The sequence below is a fragment of the Apium graveolens genome, chromosome 9 (assembly GCF_009905375.1).
Source record: "Apium graveolens cultivar Ventura chromosome 9, ASM990537v1, whole genome shotgun sequence".
NCBI lineage: Eukaryota > Viridiplantae > Streptophyta > Magnoliopsida > Apiales > Apiaceae > Apium > Apium graveolens.
In genome coordinates, this window is record NC_133655.1 from 86,918,402 (window position 1) to 86,938,031 (window position 19,630).

Genomic DNA, 19,630 nt, shown 5'->3' on the forward strand with positions numbered 1-19,630 from the left:
AATAATAAATGGGTTAATAATAATAATATTTTATGGGAAAATTTCAGCTGAAAATTTTGCCTATAAATATACTATTATAAACCCTATTTTTATTCTAACCCAAAAAGTTTTTAGAAAACCTAGTTCTTGGTGGATACCGGTGGAGTGCTTCACGTTTGAGGAGCAGCTGCTAAGGATCTCCGATCGTTGCTTTTGGATCACTATTAAAGGTTAGTAATCGATTCATATGTTTTAATCACGATTTATATGCTTTTATTTGGATTTTATATGTGTAAAAGTGTTTTACCATGCCTCCGCTGCGATTAAAATCCTTCAGGTTGTGCCTGAGGTTCTCTATTTAGAAGCTCCAACAACAATAAATCCATCAACAACACCACTTACTGATGCTAATGAAACTCCAGAATTGTCTGCAACACCTTCTCTGCATCTAGATGTTGATGATCAGAATATAGGTGAGCATCAGACTATGGATGTTGATCGGAACTTGGAAGCAGATCAGCACTGAGAGAAGGATGTTGAAGTCTCAATTGCTTCTCATACTGTTCTTTTAACAGAAGATGCTGATTCTGTCAGTTCTGATACTGCAAATGCTGATGATACTGGTGATGCTGCTATAAATGCAGATGCTGATGAAGTAGGTCCTTCAGGACATGCATCTCAACAGACTGTTTCTAAATCTGAACTAGTCAAGAAGTTTGTTCGAGGAGAAGCACCAGTACCTTGGAGTGAAACTCTTAGAGGACAAGAGTGGACTAAGGAATGGAACACAGTTACTTTTGTTCCATCTGAAAAGATTCTTGCTGAGCATCTTGCAAAAGCTGATGAGTTCTTAGTTAATGAAGATTTCAAGACACAGCTAAGAGTTACTGCCCTTACCACGAGGCACCTTCAAGGTCAACAGTATGTTACTCAGGACAAGTTGAACAGGGTTCAAGAACTCTTAATGCAGCAAGATACACTTGTCAAGCTGGACAAGAAAAACTTTTTCAAACCTACCTTTGACAGAGTTGCTTACATTGAGAAGACCCAAGAGAAGCAATAGTCTCAGATTGATGAAATTTTGAAAAATCAAGCTTCTCAGAAATCTCAACTCAATGAAATCCAATCCTCAGTGGAATTGCTTATCTCTCTTCTATTACCTGCTGATGCCAAAAAGGGGGAGAAGGTAATTAAGTCCAAATGCAAAACTGTTAAGACACTGAAGGGGAAGGATGATGAAAAAGATGACCAGGGAAACTCTGGAATGGGTGGAGGTCATGGTCAAGGTAGTGGTTTCTCATCAAGAAGAGCTGAAGCTACAAGTCATAGAAAAAGTTCTGATACTGGAAGAAGAATTACTTCTGATACTGGTAAAAGAATAAGTTCTGATGAACTTTTGGATCTTGATGAAGAAATAACAAGACAGTTATTTCTGAAGGAAAATCCAAGAATGGACTTTGAGAGTCTGATGGAAGAAGAAGCTAGACTTAAGTCAGAAAGAGTCAATTCTAAATCTGAAGCTTCTGTTGGTAAAAAGACACTTCCTAAGGCCAAAGGCATTGTGATAAAAGAAAGGACAAATCCTGAAGCAACCAAGGTCAAATCACAATTGCAGATAGATTGTAATAACCCCAATTTTTGGAATTTTTGAAAACCGTATGAATAGTGTTTTGCTGATTATGCTGAATAAGAAAACTTTTCATGCCACACTATGTAGGGGTTCTGTTATGGATATTCTGAGATTTTATTAGTACTCTATATGGTATATAAGTGTATGTAAAGATCGTCAGAATCCAATTCCGAACACTTTGATTTTTCCCGGAAATCCACTAGATACGGAAAGAATTGAGTATAAGGTAACAGGATAAAAAGGATTTAAATAAAAGGATTATAAGACAGGATCATGAAAGGAATATAATGTATTGAGAAAGGTTAAAGAAACCTAAGTAATAAGATGCCGGGTATGGTCCCTCAAACGATAAACGAAAATGAAAGTTAAGCGAACCGTATAACAGATCAGCGGTCATTAGGCAAACAATTAGGAAGTTAATCAAGGAGGTTAGGGATGATGAGGTCATCCAACCAATAAGAAGGGGGCAAGTAAGGGATGATGACATCATAAGCATGACATAAGGGGAAGGAGATGTGGTTGATTTAAAACCACACAAAGTTCAAGGCTAGAAAGGTAATTAACCAAAAACAAAACAAAAACCAACCAAGCTAAGCTAAACAAATCAAAAAACACAAAATCATTTCATTCTTCAACCTTGCTCTCGGCTTTTCTCCATTTCAAGAAGCAAAATTTCCAAAATTCAAGTTCCAAGTTTCCTAAATTGGTAAGTTAATTATCTAGTACTCCTTATGCATAGATATGGCTATCCTATGAGTTTAAGCCTCCAATTCATTCTCAATCTTCTCGAAGAAATCAATGAAGAAGACAATGAATAGTGATTTCAAGGTTTTTAACTTGATTTTTCTTGTTTTTCCTTTAAGATCCAAGCATCTCTAAGACATCTCAAGGCTTCTTAAGGCTTCCTAGCTACTCCAACCACTTCAAGGAAGGTATAACATCTCCAAACCCTAGCTTTACTTTGTATATTAGGATGATTTTGATATTATGGTAAAGAGTAGCTTGATGCTTGTTGGTTTAGAGTTTGGGTTGGAATGGTAGTGAATTGATTGTTGAAATCTTATGGTTTGGTTAAAGGACTTAAGTATAGTTTAAATTCAAGTTTAAGAATAAGTATAAATTGTTAATATTGAGTTGATTGGGGCTGTTATGATGTAGTGAGGATGGATTTTGGTTGTATGAATGGATTGGGATTGATTGGTGGTTGAATTGGGATGGTATAAAATTGGGAAATCGCGTAAACATAGCCGTCATAATGTCCGATTTACTTTAGACTGCTTTTGTTCATAACATTAGGACCCGAGAACTCCCTCCTAGGTTTTGACCATTGCAATGTTTAGATAGTTCATGTTATGAGCTTCGTTTTGATATGTAGTTCGTTTGATTCCGATGTACGGTCGTCGGCTCCCCTGTCATCAGGTCACCAACTTCCTTGACATTCCGGCACTGGGCAGGCGTCAGCCCCCATACATGGTCTTACGACTTTGCGGAGACCTGCACCTGGAGCTTGCTCCTCTTATTGAAACTAAACTACGCCAATAGGTTCTTACAGCATCATTGTTTCCATCTTTCACAATCGGGATATACATAAAAATTTTGAAAAAAAAATTCCAGCCTGCTTCCCACAACAAACAATCGAGCAAAAGGTCTGGCTGTGCGCGAAGAAGAACTTGACTTCGGCCATTAGTTAAACAAACTACTTCGCCTTTTCCAATCCAAATCCCAAACGTGAATGAAGACAATTTCATCAGGAGAGGCTACTACGGAGGTCATGTTGATGTCTATAAATCATGTCCCAATGCTATCTCCCTCGAAGTTGTTGTTCAATATGATCTTGTTTTTGGGGGGAGGATCCACTAAATGGACCAACGTAGCACTGTCGGGTCGATAGCCCTTGATCCGAGTTTTCGCTTTGATATATGATTTTATCTTGTTTCAATTTTATTTATTATCCCTGATCCGGCAGTCTAGCTTTTTCCTTTTGTTTTCGTCTTTCTACTTTCTGTCAGCTATAACCAAGTTGCTATTTCGGGGTTAAGGAAGTTAGTTGTAAGTCGCGTAATCCCCCTGCCTCCCTTGCAGTCAAAACTATCCTCTAATAGTTAAAGAAGAGGTGTAGATAAGCTTCGGTTTAGGAGAAACGACCGTTTTAAGTAACGGCATTTCGCGATCGAACCATTACCCCTCGTCTTACTTTGAAACCTTGGTTAAGGACCTTAAAGGAATAATTAGGGTATGAAACAATTATGTTAAGTGGATTAGGCAGTTGGTAAGGTACTCGCAAAAGAATCGCCTTAAAACCCTTAATGGTTAATTTATTAAAAATGGTGGAGCCGAGAGTACTCGAGCGACTTAAGTGATTCGTTAAGCGCGAAAGCGAACGTTAGGACTCTAAATGGTTAAAGTCTAGTTTCTTAAGCGACCGGGGTTTAATTCCGACTTATGTTGTTGTTCATAGGTTATCGGACCCACTCTAAGCTTAAGTCTATCCGGGAGCACTCAGGCAAGTTTTCTACCCGTTATACTGTTGTTGTGATGTATATGTGTATATGCATGATCTTGTGATAAATGCATATTTGTTATTAGAAAATTCTTGCGATATATTGTAGCATGTGATATGGTATATATGCATGCCTGTTTCGTATTCTTGATTTATATATCTGTTGGTTCAAATGCTTATTAGTTGCATAATACCTATGCTAGAGATAAGCGATATTTGCGTATACCCTTAGTATAGGGGATCAAAAAGGTGAAACATTTTCTAAAACCGGGAGGCGAGGCTCCCGAGTATAATATATATATATATATATGAATGGTTTTAAAACTATTAATTAAATAAGATTTATTCGATAACTTTATATTATTTAATGAATATTACTTGAATATTCATCCGAGGACTTATGGCTCCTTTTATTTTATTAATTGAATATTATTTGAATATTCATTCGAGGGCTTATGACTCAGTTTATTTTATTAATTGAATATTATTTGAATATTCATCCGAGGACTTATGGCTCCTTTTATTTTATTAATTGAATATTATTTGAATATTCATTCGAGGGCTTATGACTCAGTTTATTTTATTAATTGAATATTATTTGAATATTCATTCGAGGGCTTATGACTCAGTTTATATTATTTAATGAATATTATTAGAATATTCATTTGAGGATCTATGACTCCGATTATTGTTGAGTTATATTCTTTATTTTATTAAAGAATAAGGTGTCGATAATCAAACTTATTTTTGAATATTCAAATAAAGATAATACTTTCGTATAAGTATATCTTTGGTTATTTAATACTCATTTCAAGTATAAGTCTTACAACTTCTACTTCAATTATTTGTATAAAGATTATTCTTTATGGGAATATTATTTAAATAATAATATTCAGATATTTTCTAAATATATTGGGACTGATTTACTTCATTAAATCAGCATTACTCCAAACACTCTTTAAAGTGTTTTCGAGTCTTCAAAATGATTTTTAAAAGTTAGAGCGGATCCCAAAACTTATTTTTATATTTAAGATCTTCCTTTTAAAGGGGATTTAAATACTCGCTCAAAACCTGAGGGGTCCGGCTCTGTGGTGTATTTTATATTCGCAACGAGGTTGCTGTTTTGGTAAATGAATTGATTACTTACCCAACGTTCGGGAAGTAAGTCCATCTATCGAGTCGGCATAAGCAACATGGGTTCAGTGGGCGTCCATGATAATATAAGTGGCTCAGTGGGTGTCCATCAAATGCGTAAGTGGCTGAGTGGCAGTCAAGCATAAGGTCCTATTGCGACCAGGGTGATGACCAGTGGGGAATTCGTCCATCTACTAGTAGAAAAGGTTACTTATTGGTATCTTTGCCTGATCAGCAAGATATCAGGTTTATGCCAAAATTCTTTCCTTTCCAAATTATTGGATATTGCAATTCTGTTCATACTTTACATGACAGAGGTTTTCAGGAAACGTATGTATATATATAGGTGTATATATATCGGGACTTAATGAAGTATCTCGTAACTTCATTATTTATAATGATATTCAAAGATTTAATCTATTCAAATCTTGTCTTGTAGCCTCATCTATGTGATGAACTGTTGAAAGCTCATTATAACTTGAACGGTGGTAGTTCAAGTAGTATTTGGAAAAGATATAAGTATATTGGAGTATCTTGTAACTTCATCTTTTAAACTTATATCTAGTAAATAATTATCTTATGCATAACAAAGATTTTCAGAAAAATGTTGAGACAAGGTTAGATATATGAGATCACTTCGCAACGATATTTTTATACAGTTATAAACTGGAACTCCGTGTATATTATACATGTCAGAGGATTTCAAAGATTGTGAAAAGTATATATATATGTATATATATATACTGAATATTTTACAACTTGGTCGCGTTAAGATATCAGCTTGGTTCATTTCTTTTGACCAAGACTTTCATGAGTACTACGAGTATGCTCATATATTGTTAATCAGTATACATATTATTTTGGTGGGCTTGTTGCTCACCCTTGCTTTCTTCTTTCATCACACAACATCAGATAGACAAGATGAACAGGACCAAGCTCCCAATTTGCGAGCGAATAAGAAACGTTCCGCAGTTTCCTATAGGCGTTGATGTCGCTGTAGCTGAGGTAGGAGCTACCAATAGGCTAGGCTTTCAACTTTTGATGTACCAGATTTATGTATATTTATGAATTGTAATAATGGCAAAGAAATGTAAATTTATTCAGAAACCCTTTTAAGGTGTATTGACAGATAATTGTGGAATAAAATGACTTGTGATTATTTTTGGATATTCATCTCTGAGACTATAACTTGTGGTGTGTGTGTTTATTGTGGGGTCACAGTACAGAGTAGTTGATTATTTATTAAGATTGGGTGTTATTAAGGGAAATGGAACTCGTGACAACCCGGATCCCCGACCCCGGATTTGGGGGTGTTACAGAAGTGGTATCAGAGCTAAGCGTTATAAACCTCAGAGATGATATGACGTTAAGATAATAAGTTCACTAAGATAATAAGAACTCTTGCCAAGTTCATAGTCGGGCTACCTAACGTAGTACTGACAGTTAAAACCCTTATGGGAACCCTTATAAATATCGTGATAGAAGCGTAGTTCGTTATCGTATATGGTAGCGGGACTCCGAACCCTGAGGTTGAGGAGCAACAACGCGATGATGTTTTATTACTTATTGGAGATCAGATTATGGATCATATAGAGCGTCCTAACGTGGGATCGGATGATGTTCATATTGAGGATGTAGCGGTTGAGGATGTTGTCCTAGAAGGGATTGTTGCTAAGGAGGATCCCGTGGGGGATCCTGAAAAGAATGAATAAAGGACCACTGATGAATTGATGACCATGGTTAGGTCGACTACCAGAGGTAGGATTGGTCGGTCACTACCGGAGGTTCATTCAAGTTTGTAAAGATAGTAGCCCCCTTTAACGCGGCTTACTCGTAAGACTGAGAAGTTCGAATGGACAGAGAAATGCAGAACAGCTTTCAAGAACTGAAACAAAGGTTGGTGACGGCACCTATGTTGGCGTTGCTGGATGGAAAATGAGATTTTGTAATGTGTAGTGACGATTCGCATTAGGAATTAGGGTGCTTTTTATACAGCACAACAAGGTAATCGCGTACGCGTCAAGACAATTAAGGGAATTTAAAATTCGATATCCCCACCCATGAGCTTGGGCTCATGGCAATAGTTTTGCCCTAAAGATTTGAGGCACTACTTGTATGGAGAGAAGTGTGAGATTCACAAACCATAGGAGCTCTAGTACATTTTTACATAGAAAGAGCTCAACATACGCCAGAGGAGGCGGTTAGAGCTAATCAAGAATTATGATTGGGAGATTCTTTATCATTCGGGGAAAGCCAATGTGGTGGCTGATGCCCTTAGTAAAAAGGAGAGACTCAAGATGATAATGTCTTTTGGAGAGTTTATAAGAGATTTTGAGAAAATGGAAATAGAAGTGAAGGTAACCGGAGCCGGTACCGAAAAGCTGTTTGAGATTGCAATACAGTTCAAATTATTGGAAAAGAACAGATTGTGCCAGAAAAAGTGATGAATGAAGGCAGAGAGCCAACAAATAGATAAGAGATTAATACCGAGAAAGATGATAAGGGAATAATGAGGTATTCCTACAGAATTTGGGTTCCAAATGTTCAAGAGCTTAAAGATGAGATCTTAGATGAAAGCTAGTTTGAGGAATAAGATTTAGAGCAAACCCTGAACGTGATAGTCAGGGAGGTCGCCATCAAGATTGAAGGAACCCATAACATGATGAAGTGGAAAATGAGGATTTAAAATATGTAGGAGGACCCCGATTATGGGGAGGAGGAGGAAATGTTCAGACTAAGGAAACAGAAGTCGAGTAAGTAAAGGAGACCCGAGACGGTACTCCTATACGAAAATTTATGGACCTTTCTTGAGAGAACGTAGACTATTATCCCCAACCACCACCCTGAGGAAACAATACGGTGAGAAATTCTTTCAGGACCTTTAAGTCGCTAAGCCCTTAGAGTTCCAAGGAATAAGCTGAACCAGTCGAGGCAAGAGCCTGGCTAAAGGAAATATAGGAATCATTTGAGATTCTAAATGATGGACGAATCACAAAAGACTATTTTTGTCACTTACCCTCCTAAGAGAAGGGCCACCACTGGTGAAAGACCAAGAAAGGCACAGAGCTAGAGGTTAGAATAAACTGATTAAAGTTCAGTCAATTGTTTTCGGAAAAGTAATTCCCAAGGTTATGGAGATAGTGTAAAAGCTTTAGAGTCAGAACAAAGGCGGACGAGTATGATGAAATATGAAGCTAAGTTGTAAAAGTTGTCAAGATTCGTTTTGATGACAAGAATCCCCGAATGATGTGATGCTTGAAGTCAATGATTAGTGGGTTCATGAAATAATGATAAGAGAAAGGAAAATAAAAAGAAACTGAAGTGGAAAGGAATATAAAGGCAATAGAGTTTGAGGAATGATAAGGGAGTTGGGTATGAGGAAACCCTAAAGACTCGTAGCAATAGAAATAGAAAAGTATGTAATCGTCAGGATGAGGGTGATTCACCATGAGTTAAAGTTGATGATTGTAGGAATAAGAGATACATAAATTTTATCCCCTGTAAGTTGGGAGGATTCGAGGAAACCTTGAAATAGTTCGAAGGATAAATAATGAGACGCGGATAGACTGAGGAGACAAGGAAGTAAGAAATTAGGAAAATTGGATGAAGGAAGTGACCTTCAAGAATGTGAAGTGTAAGACTGGTGGCTTGATACCCAGAAAGGGAGACGCCAGGTATGAAAGATATCCCAACATTGAGGTGACTGTTGAGGTAAACAAAAAAAGTAAATAAGGAATTATTAAGAAGAGGTTCATGTTGAACACGACCAATATCTTCCAGAACATCCTTGTTATCGTTACCAAATTAGGCAAGACAAGCGGATAACCGTTGTTATCTTTTGGAGGCCATATTGATTGACCCCCTTTTTAATACAGATGTTATTGTGAAATTAGACATATACTATCGAGGTGGGAATGATTGAATAAGACACCCTTATCAGGGATATATGACTTGATTTATCCATGGAAGGATGCAGGTACCTTTTAAAGGTGGAATTAAGGATAGAACATCGGTAACTTAAAATGAATCCTAGGGGAATGCATAAAGGTTGGCATTTCACCCTTAATAGGGATAATATGAGTTTTGACAGTATGAATTGGAAAGGATTAAGGTAACAACAACCTTTAAGAATCAGTGGAGAAATTTTTCAGAAGTATATAGACAATGGTTCTAGTATTAGTAAATGGTATTTTGATATGCCCTGTATCTAGGGAATACAGGAGGAACGATTCAAGGATAACCTTAGAGGTTTTACAAGGAGAAAGGTAATATTCAAAATTCTCAAGAATAGAAATGTTGATAAAGGGAATATGACGTAATTATAATGATGCCAAGTGGGGCACGTGTTAAACCACGAGAAAGTATGGATCGAACCAGTAAAGGTCGAAATTGTTCAGGGCAATTAGAGCCTAAGATAAAAGATGTTCTAAGTATGATTGAAAGTCAGTCGTGACAGTGATTAACCTCTAAAGACTGAGGCAATAACTTATGGAAAAAGATGGTGATATTTTTTTTTACTCATTAGATTTTAAGGAAAACATCTTCACATAAGCTGTGATTGAAATGAGGTAGAAAATTATTTGGAGGTGGTTAAAATGACATTGACTGTAAGGAAATTTTACTATCAGGAAAGGCCAAAGAGGTGGCCGACACTTTAAAGGTAAGAGGATAATTATAGGCGCTTGTGCCAAAAGAATACAGTGATGATGGTTAAAACTGTGAAGGTTGTATTATGGTTTGGAAGATTGACATTCCTTCTGATGACTGTGCAATACCCAACCGTGATAGTAGTTTGGTAAAGGTTTAATTTATGTAAGCGCCATGAGCGGGCTATCTATCTTAGAAGGTCCTATCTTGAGAACAATCCAGGACCATATTTCAAAAAGGACTAAACAAACCTTTGAGTTAAGTCTTCTATTGAAGGCATACGATTAAGAATGGTATTAACCTGCTATCGTTGCTTTGACTGAAACTCTTCTGCAATTTTATCTACTTCATGTCATGAAACTACGTCAGAGTTTGGAGTGTTCTTCATGAATTATGATTGGTGATTATGTTAACTCCTTAGAAGGATTTGATACGACATGTATGGACTCCGTATGGTTAGATATTAAGATTTCATGGAACGTGAATGACGACAGTAGGTCAGTGGTGGACCATAGTAATGCAGCAATGATTCTGCGAGTAATGAGCTGATTACAACCGTGAGAGTTGTATTGGAATGGATGTTGAGATTGAGTACCACTAATCGGGTCGTGGTAGTGTATAAGTTATCATTGATAGACTAATTAAGTAGAGTATCTACCTATTGAATATTTATTCCCTCTTATGAAAAGAGAGTCGTATTACTATATGAGGAAGGTTGCGGTGCAAGCATAGAATTCTAGTAACGATGATGTCTAGAATGAGATCCCAGGTTCGATTTTCGATATCGAGGGAGTTTCAAAGGTGATTGTGTATAACTCGAGGAAGAGCAAGGGTCCATAGAATGATGGACGGAATAGCAAAAATGTTTAGGCATGTGAAATACGATGCTATAATACTTGATGTTGATATAAATACATATATGTTTTGTTCCCCTATGATAAACCTCTATAGTTCAGAGGTAGATTCCAAGCCAGATATTTTGTGGCAGTATATTTTATATATACAATTATCTTCAGTTCGTCATTTTCTCTTCTTTTCATTTCATGTAAGCTGAGAAGAACAACCCTTCCAGAAGGGGAGGTATTGCCGAATGACTATCTATCTGTGTGATAGAAGCCTAGTAGGATACCACATGTTGTTTAATTGCTTGTCAAGTTCTAAAGGCCGGCCACCTTCTGTACTAACTATGCAATGAAACAAGTGTTCATGATCATAGTGATCTCTCAACAAATTCCTTTACTTCTATATGATTGATCAAACTTTGGGAAATAGAAACAGCTGAAAAAGGAGTAATAAAGTTGTGGTAGTATTCGGAATGGAAACACATTCGTGATACTAAGGTTGACGTGGTTATTAAAAGGTTATAGAACGCTAACGAGCAAAAGTATAACCAGTATAATATTAGGAACGGAAGGTAGTAGCGATTACGAACTGGAAAATAATGGGTATTAAGAAGCAAAAGCTTTAATGCTAAAAGCTATAATAAGAGTCTGTGCAATAGACTTGAAAGAATTTGGAATGATCACTTAACACGGATTGAGTTTTCTTACGAAAATAGATCATATGTCATTATCGAGATGTCGCCTTATAAGATCCTTGAGGGAAGACAATGTCGATCTCCCTTATGATATGATGATGTTGCAGAGCGCAAGATGCTTAGACCAGCAGTGGTCCAAAGGACCAAGGATATAATAGATTTAATTAGAGGACGGCTGGTAATAGCCCAAGATGTGCACACGAAGTATGTTGATTTGATATGAAAGGACAAGGAATAGGAAGTAGGGGACCTAGTGCTGTTATAGGTATTCCCTTGGAAAGGATGGATGAGGTTCGGAAAGAAAGGAAAGCTAAGCCCACGAATTGTTGGACCCTTGGATATATTAAGACGTATTGGGAAATTAGCATATGAGCTAGCCCTACCCCCCGAACATGTAGCAAGTTCATAACATGTTCCACATATCAATGTTAAGGAAGTGTAATTCAGATGCCAGATAAATTGGGGCATATGAGCGCATAGACATGCGACCCGACGTAACCTATATGGAGCAACCAGGAAGGGTTATAGAGTGAAAAAGAACAAGTGCTTAGGAGAAGGGTTATCAAACTAAGCAGAGTTGGTGGTAGGACCACAATGTGGAAAAATTACGTAAGAGTTAGAAAGTGCAATGCTAAGAAAGTATCCCTACTCATTTTCTATTTGATTCCGGGACGGAATCCTTTTAAGGAGGGGAGACTATAATAACCCCAATTTTTGGAATTTTTGAAACCCTTATGAATAGTGTTTTGCTGATTATGCTGAATAAGAAAACTTTTCATGCCACACTATGTAGGGGTTCTGTCATGGATATTCTGAGATTTTATTAGTACTCTATATGGTATATAAGTGTATGTAACGATCGTCAGAATCCAATTCCGAACACTTTGATTTTTCCCGGAAATCCACTAGATACGGAAAGAATTGAGTATAAGGTAACAGGATAAAAAGGATTTAAATAAAAGGATTATAATAGAGGATCATGAAAGGAATATAATATATTGAGCAAGGTTAAAGAAACCTAAGTAATAAGATCCCGGGTATGGTCCCTCAAACGATAAACGAAAACGAAAGTTAAGCGAACCGTATAACAGATCAGCGGTCATTTGGCAAACAATTAGGAAGTTAATCAAGGAGGTTAGGGATGATGAGGTCATCCAACCAATAAGAAGGGGGCAAGTAAGGGATGATGACATCATAAGCATGACATAAGGGGAAGGAGATGTGATTGATTTAAAATCACACAAAGTTCAAGGCTAGAAAGGTAATTAACCAAAAACAAAACAAAAACCAACCAAGCTAAGCTAAACAAATCAAAAAACACAAAATCATTTCATTCTTCAACCTTGCTCTCGGCTTTTCTCCATTTCAAGAAGCAAAATTTCCAAAATTCAAGTTCCAAGCTTCCTAAATTGGTAAGTTAATTATCTAGTACTCCTTATGCATAGATATGGCTATCCTATGAGTTTAAGCCTCCAATTCATTCTCAATCTTCTCCAAGAAATCAATGAAGAAGACAATGAATAGTGATTTCAAGGTTTTTAACTTGATTTTTCTTGTTTTTCCTTTAAGATCCAAGCATCTCTAAGACATCTCAAGGCTTCTTAAGGCTTCCTAGCTACTCCAACCACTTCAAGGAAGGTATAACATCTCCAAACCCTAGCTTTACTTTGTATATTAGGATGATTTTGATAGTTATGGTAAAGAGTAGCTTGATGCTTGTTGGTTTAGAGTTTGGGTTGGAATGGTAGTGAATTGATTGTTGAAATCTTATGGTTTGGTTAAAGGACTTAAGTATAGTTTAAATTCAAGTTTAAGAATAAGTATAAATTGTTAATATTGAGTTGATTGGGGCCGTTATGATGTATTGAGGATGGATTTTGGTTGTATGAATAGATTGGGATTGATTGGTGATTGAATTGGGATGGTATAAAATTGGGAAATCGCGTAAACATAGCCGTCGTAATGTCCGATTTACTTTAGACTGATTTTGTTCATAACATTAGGACCCGAGAACTCCCTGCTAGGTTTTGACCATTGCAATGTTTAGATAGTTCATGTTACGAGCTTCGTTTTGATATGTAGTTCGTTTGATTCCGATGTACGGTTTAGGAGAAATGACCGTTTTAAGTAACGGCGTTTCGCGACCGAACCATTACCCCTCGCCTTACTTTGAAACCTTGGTTAAGGACCTTAAAGGACTAATTGGGATATAAACAATTATGTTAAGTGAATTAGGCAGTTGGTAAGGTACTCGCGAAAGAATCGCCTTAAAACCCTTAATGGTTAATTTATTAAAAATGGTGGAGCCGAGAGTACTCGAGCGACTTAAGTGAATCGTTAAGCGCGAAAGCGAACGTTAGGACTCTAAATGGTTAAAGTCTAGTTTCTTAAGCGACCGGGGTTTAATTCCAACTTATGTTGTTGTTCATAGGTTATCGGACCCACTCTAAGCTTAAGTCTATCCGGGAGCACTCAGGCAAGTTTTCTACCCGTTATACTATTGTTGTGATGTATATGTGTATATGCATGATCTTGTGATAAATGCATATTTGTTATTAGCAAATTCTTGCGATATATTGTAGCATGTGATATGGTATATATGCATGCCTGTTTCGTATTCTTGATTTATATATCTGTTGGTTCAAATGCTTATTAGTTGCATAATACCTATGCTAGAGATAAGCGGTATTTGCGTATACCCTTAGTATAGGGGATCAAAAAGGTGAAACATTTTCTAAAACCGGGAGGCGAGGCTCCCGAGTATAATATATATATATATATATATATATGAATGGTTTTAAAACTATTAATTGAATAAGATTTATTCGATAACTTTATATTATTTAATGAATATTACTTGAATATTCATCCGAGAACTTATGGCTCCTTTTATTTTATTAATTGAATATTATTTGAATATTCATTCGAGGGCTTATGACTCAGTTTATTTTATTAATTGAATATTATTTGAATATTCATCCGAGGACTTATGGCTCCTTTTATTTTATTAATTGAATATTATTTGAATATTCATTCGAGGGCTTATGACTCAGTTTATTTTATTAATTGAATATTATTTGAATATTCATTCGAGGGCTTATGACTCAGTTTATATTATTTAATGAATATTATTAGAATATTCATTTGAGGATTTATGACTCCGATTATTGCTGAGTTATATTCTTTATTTTATTAAAGAATAAGGTGTCGATAATCAAACTTATTTTTGATTATTCAAATAAAGATAGTACTTTCGTATAAGTATATCTTTGGTTATTTAATTCTCATTTCAAGTATAAGTCTTACAACTTCTACTTCAATTATTTGTATAAAGATTATTCTTAATGGGAATATTATTTAAATAATAATATTCAGATATTTTCTAAATATATTGGGACTGATTTACTTCATTAAATCAGCATTACTCCAAACACTCTTTAAAGTGTTTTCGAGTCTTCAAAATGATTTTTAAAAGTTAGAGCGGATCCCAAAACTCATTTTTATATTTAAGATCTTCCTTTTAAAGGGGATTTAAATACTCGCTCAAAACCTGAGGGATCCGGCTCTGTGGTGTATTTTATATTCGCAACGAGGTTGCTGTTTTGGTAAATGAATTGATTACTTACCCAATGTTCGGGAAGTAAGTCCATCTATCGAGTCGGCATAAGCAACATGGGCTCAGTGGGCGTCCATGATAGTGTAAGTGGCTCAGTGGGAGTCCATCAAATGCGTAAGTGGCTGAGTGGCAGTCCAGCATAAGGTCCTATTGCGACCAGGGTGATGACCAGTGAGGAATTCGTCCATCTACTAGTAGAAAAGGTTACTTATTGGTATCTTTGCCTGATCAGCAAGATATCAGGTTTATGCCAAAATTCTTTCCTTTCCAAATTTATTGGATATTGCAATTCTGTTCATACTTTACATGACAGAGGTTTTCAGGAAATGTATGTATATATATAGGTGTATATATATATCGGGACTTAATGAAGTATCTCGTAACTTCATCATTTATAATGATATTCAAAGATTTAATCTATTCAAATCTTGTCTTGTAGCCTCATCTATGTGATGAACTGTTGAAAGCTCATTATAACTTGAACGGTGGTAGTTCAAGTAGTATTTGGAAAAGATATAAGTATATTGGAGTATCTTGTAACTTCATCTTTTAAACTTATATCTAGTAAATGATTATCTTATGCAGAACAAAGATTTTCAGAAAAACGTTGAGACAAGGTTAGATATATGAGATCACCTTGCAACGATATTTTTATATAGTTATAAACTGGAACTCTGTGTATATTATACATGTCAGAGGATTTCAAAGATTGTGAAAAATATATATATATATATGTATATATATATACTGAATATTTTGCGACTTGGTCGCGTTAAGATATCAGCTTGGTTCATTTCTTTTGACCAAGACTTTCATGAGTACTATGAGTATGCTCATATATTGTTAATCAGTATACATATTATTTTGGTGGGCTTGTTGCTCACCCTTGCTTTCTTCTTTCATCACACAATATCAGATAGACAAGATGAACAGGACCAAGCTCCCAATTCGCGAGCGGATAGGAAACGTTCCGCAGTTTCCTATAGGCGTTGATGTCGCTGTAGCTGAGGTAGGAGCTACCAATAGGCTAGGCTTTCAACTTTTGATGTACCAGATTTATGTATATTTATGAATTGTAATAATGGCAAAGAAATGTAAATTTATTCAGAAACCCTTTTAAGGTGTATTGACAGATAATTGTGGAATAAAATGACTTGTGATTATTTTTGGATATTCATCTCTGAGACTATAACTTGTGGTGTGTGTGTTTATTGTGGGGTCACAGTACAGAGTAGTTAATTATTTATTAAGATTGGGTGTTATTAAGGGAAATAGAACTCGTGACAACCCGGATCCCCGACCCCAGATTTGGGGTGTTACATAAGTGGTATCAGAGCTAAGCGTTATAAACCTCAGAGATGATATGATGTTAAGATAATAAGTTCACTAAGATAATAAGAACTCTTGCCAAGTTCATAGTCGGGCTACCTAACGTAGTACTGACAGTTAAAACCCTTATGGGAACCCTTATAAATATCGTGATAGAAGCGTAGTTCGTTATCGTATATGGTAGCGGGACTCCGAACCCCGAGGTTGAGGAGCAACAACGCGATGATGTTTTATTACTTATTGGAGATCAGATTATGGATCCGATAGAGCGTCCTAATGCGGGATCGGATGATGTTCATATTGAGGATGTAGCGGTTGAGGATGTTGTCCTAGAAGGGATTGTTGCTAAGGAGGATCCCGTGGGGGATCCTGAAAAGAATGAATAAAGGACCACTGATGAATTGATGACCATGGTTAGGTCGACTACCAGAGGTAGGATTGGTCGGTCACTATCGGAGGTTCATTCAAGTTTGTAAAGATAGTAGCCCCCTTTAACGCGGCTTACTCGTAAGACTAAGAAGTTCGAATGGACAGAGAAATGCGAGAACAGCTTTCAAGAACTGAAGCAAAGGTTGGTGACGGCACCTATGTTGGCGTTGCCGGATGGAAAATGAGATTTTGTGATGTGTAGTGACGCTTCGCATAAGGAATTAGGGTGCTTTTTATACAGCACAACAAGGTAATCGCGTACGCGTCAAGACAATTAAGGGAATTTAAAATTCGATATCCCCACCCATGAGCTTGGGCTCATGGCAATAGTTTTGCCCTAAAGATTTGAGGCACTACTTGTATGGAGAGAAGTGCGAGATTCACAAACCATAGGAGCTCTAGTACATTTTTACGTAGAAAGAGCTCAACATACGCCAGAGGAGGCGGTTAGAGCTAATCAAGAATTATGATTGGGAGATTCTCTATCATTCGGGGAAAGCCAATGTAGCTGAGGTAGGAGCTACCAATAGGCTAGGCTTTCAACTTTTGATGTACCAGATTTATGTATATTTATGAATTGTAATAATGGCAAAGAAATGTAAATTTATTCAGAAAACCTTTTAAGGTGTATTGACAGATAATTGTGGAATAAAATGACTTGTGATTATTTTTGGATATTCATCTCCGAGACTATAACTTGTGGTGTGTGTGTTTATTGTGGGGTCACAGTATAGAGTAGTTGATTATTTATTAAGATTGGGTGTTATTAAAGGAAATGGAACTCGTGACAACCCGGATCCCCGACCCCGGATTTGGGGGTGTTACATAGATCCAAGGTCCAAGGGCAAAGAAAAAGTTGGTGAACCTATAAAGGTTTATGTGCCTCCTGTGGATGAAGAAATTACTGTTGAAGATGCTGATCTTACTCTGACTTCAAGGAAGATTTCTAAGACAGCCTCTGACATGGCTCAAGTTGTTCAGAGTCAAGAGATAGTTAGTTCTGATATTACAAAGAAGCAAGTAACCCCTGACATAGCTCAAGTTGACTTGATATCAGAAGACAAGGAAGAGGAAACCTCTGACATTACTCATGTTAAACCTTCAAAGTTACTCCTACCAGGATTCACCAAAGCCAAACAGACTCAACCTTTGAAGACAACAGCAAGTGGTTTTGAAGCAAGAGTGGTTACTGGAAAGAAAGCAAGAGATAAATCTGGATTGGGTAGTGCTGATGAAAGAAGAGTACAGAACACAACCAATGATCCAACTTCCTTAAGTGAACCAGGTATTGGAGCAACTCTTGAAAGATTGAATCAACTAGAATCTGTACAGATGGTTTACCATACCTATTTGAAAGAACACATCTTGTTGTATTTCATGACAGATGGTAGGGTTTATCATATAAGGGAAAATGCTATTCCACTGAAGTATTTTGAAGAAATGGAACATGTATTATTCTTACTTCAAGTGAATGACAGAATAACAGAAAGTGTTGCAAACTATTTGAAGAATCAAATTCAGAAACAGAAAAGGCTTTATTCTGTAAAGTCTGACAGCACATATCTTCCAAAGTATAGAGATCACAAGGGTGATATTGTTGAGATGAAGCCTAACTCTGCTAAGATTATAACTACCATTCTGGGTTATAAGGTTGTAGAATTCAATCTTGAGTCTGATAAGGCGTATTTGATCAGACTGAATCAGGACATAAGAAAAGCTAGAATTAATGATCTCAGGGCTGCTATCTTTCAAATTGGTGAAGATTCTGCAGAACTTAAAGATGCTAAAAGGAGGATGATTGATGAACTCAGATATGCTGAGAGATGTTTGTTAAAGAACTATCTCAGAACAACTCCTGACATCAGAGAGATCAGAAAGTGAAGCCAAGTCAAGATCTACAACTGCTCAAATTCTGATATGAATACAGACTAAAGTTGTTATCAGTAGTTAAAATTGGTAAAGCTTTAAGGACTGTAAGTTGTAGTTATCTAGACAAATTCTCATGCATTTGTACTTAATATTTTTGACATCATCAAATATCTGTTAAACTTGTATATTATGCTAATTTACAAGTTGGGGGATATTGTTAGATATATTTGATAATGTCATGACTGATATGATTTATGTTTAGTTTTCAGATCTTACTTAAACAGGATAAATCAGTACTTAACTGAAATCAGCACTTATACTGAAGTCAAAACTTAAGTTATCAATACTTAAGGTTCAGGAGATATTTATCAGAAGATAATATCAGGACTTAAAGGAAATGTTCAGATAAGGAAGGCGGCTGATTAAAGGAAGAGAAGATCAAGACAAACGTAAGAAGAGATATGCATGAAGAAGGAATTCTGTGAAGAATAGAATACTTGGAAGAAAAGATATCAGATTGATATATTTTAGGAAGCAAAATTATATTCCATATCAATTAGCGATTATCTTGTAACTGTGTAGTATATAAACACAGACATAGGGTTTACACTATAAGTGTTATCATTATCGAGAATATTATTCATTTTAACCATAGCAGCTCTCGTGATATTTGTTCATCGCTGAGAGAGGACAGTTCCATACTGTAACAGAGTTTATTGCTTTGAATAAAGTCTGTTTTCTGTTACTTGTGTTATTAGAATTCGATTTGATTGTGCTATACACTGTATTCACCCCCCCTCTACAGTGTGTGTGACCTAGCATATCAATATGTTTCTTACTTTCCTTCTTAGAATAATCAAGTCATATAATAGCTTTTGTGCCTATTCTTTGATTATCTATTATCTCCTTGAAAGTTCTACTAGTGTTCTGAAAAGCTTTTAACTTTAACTCTAACTCAGA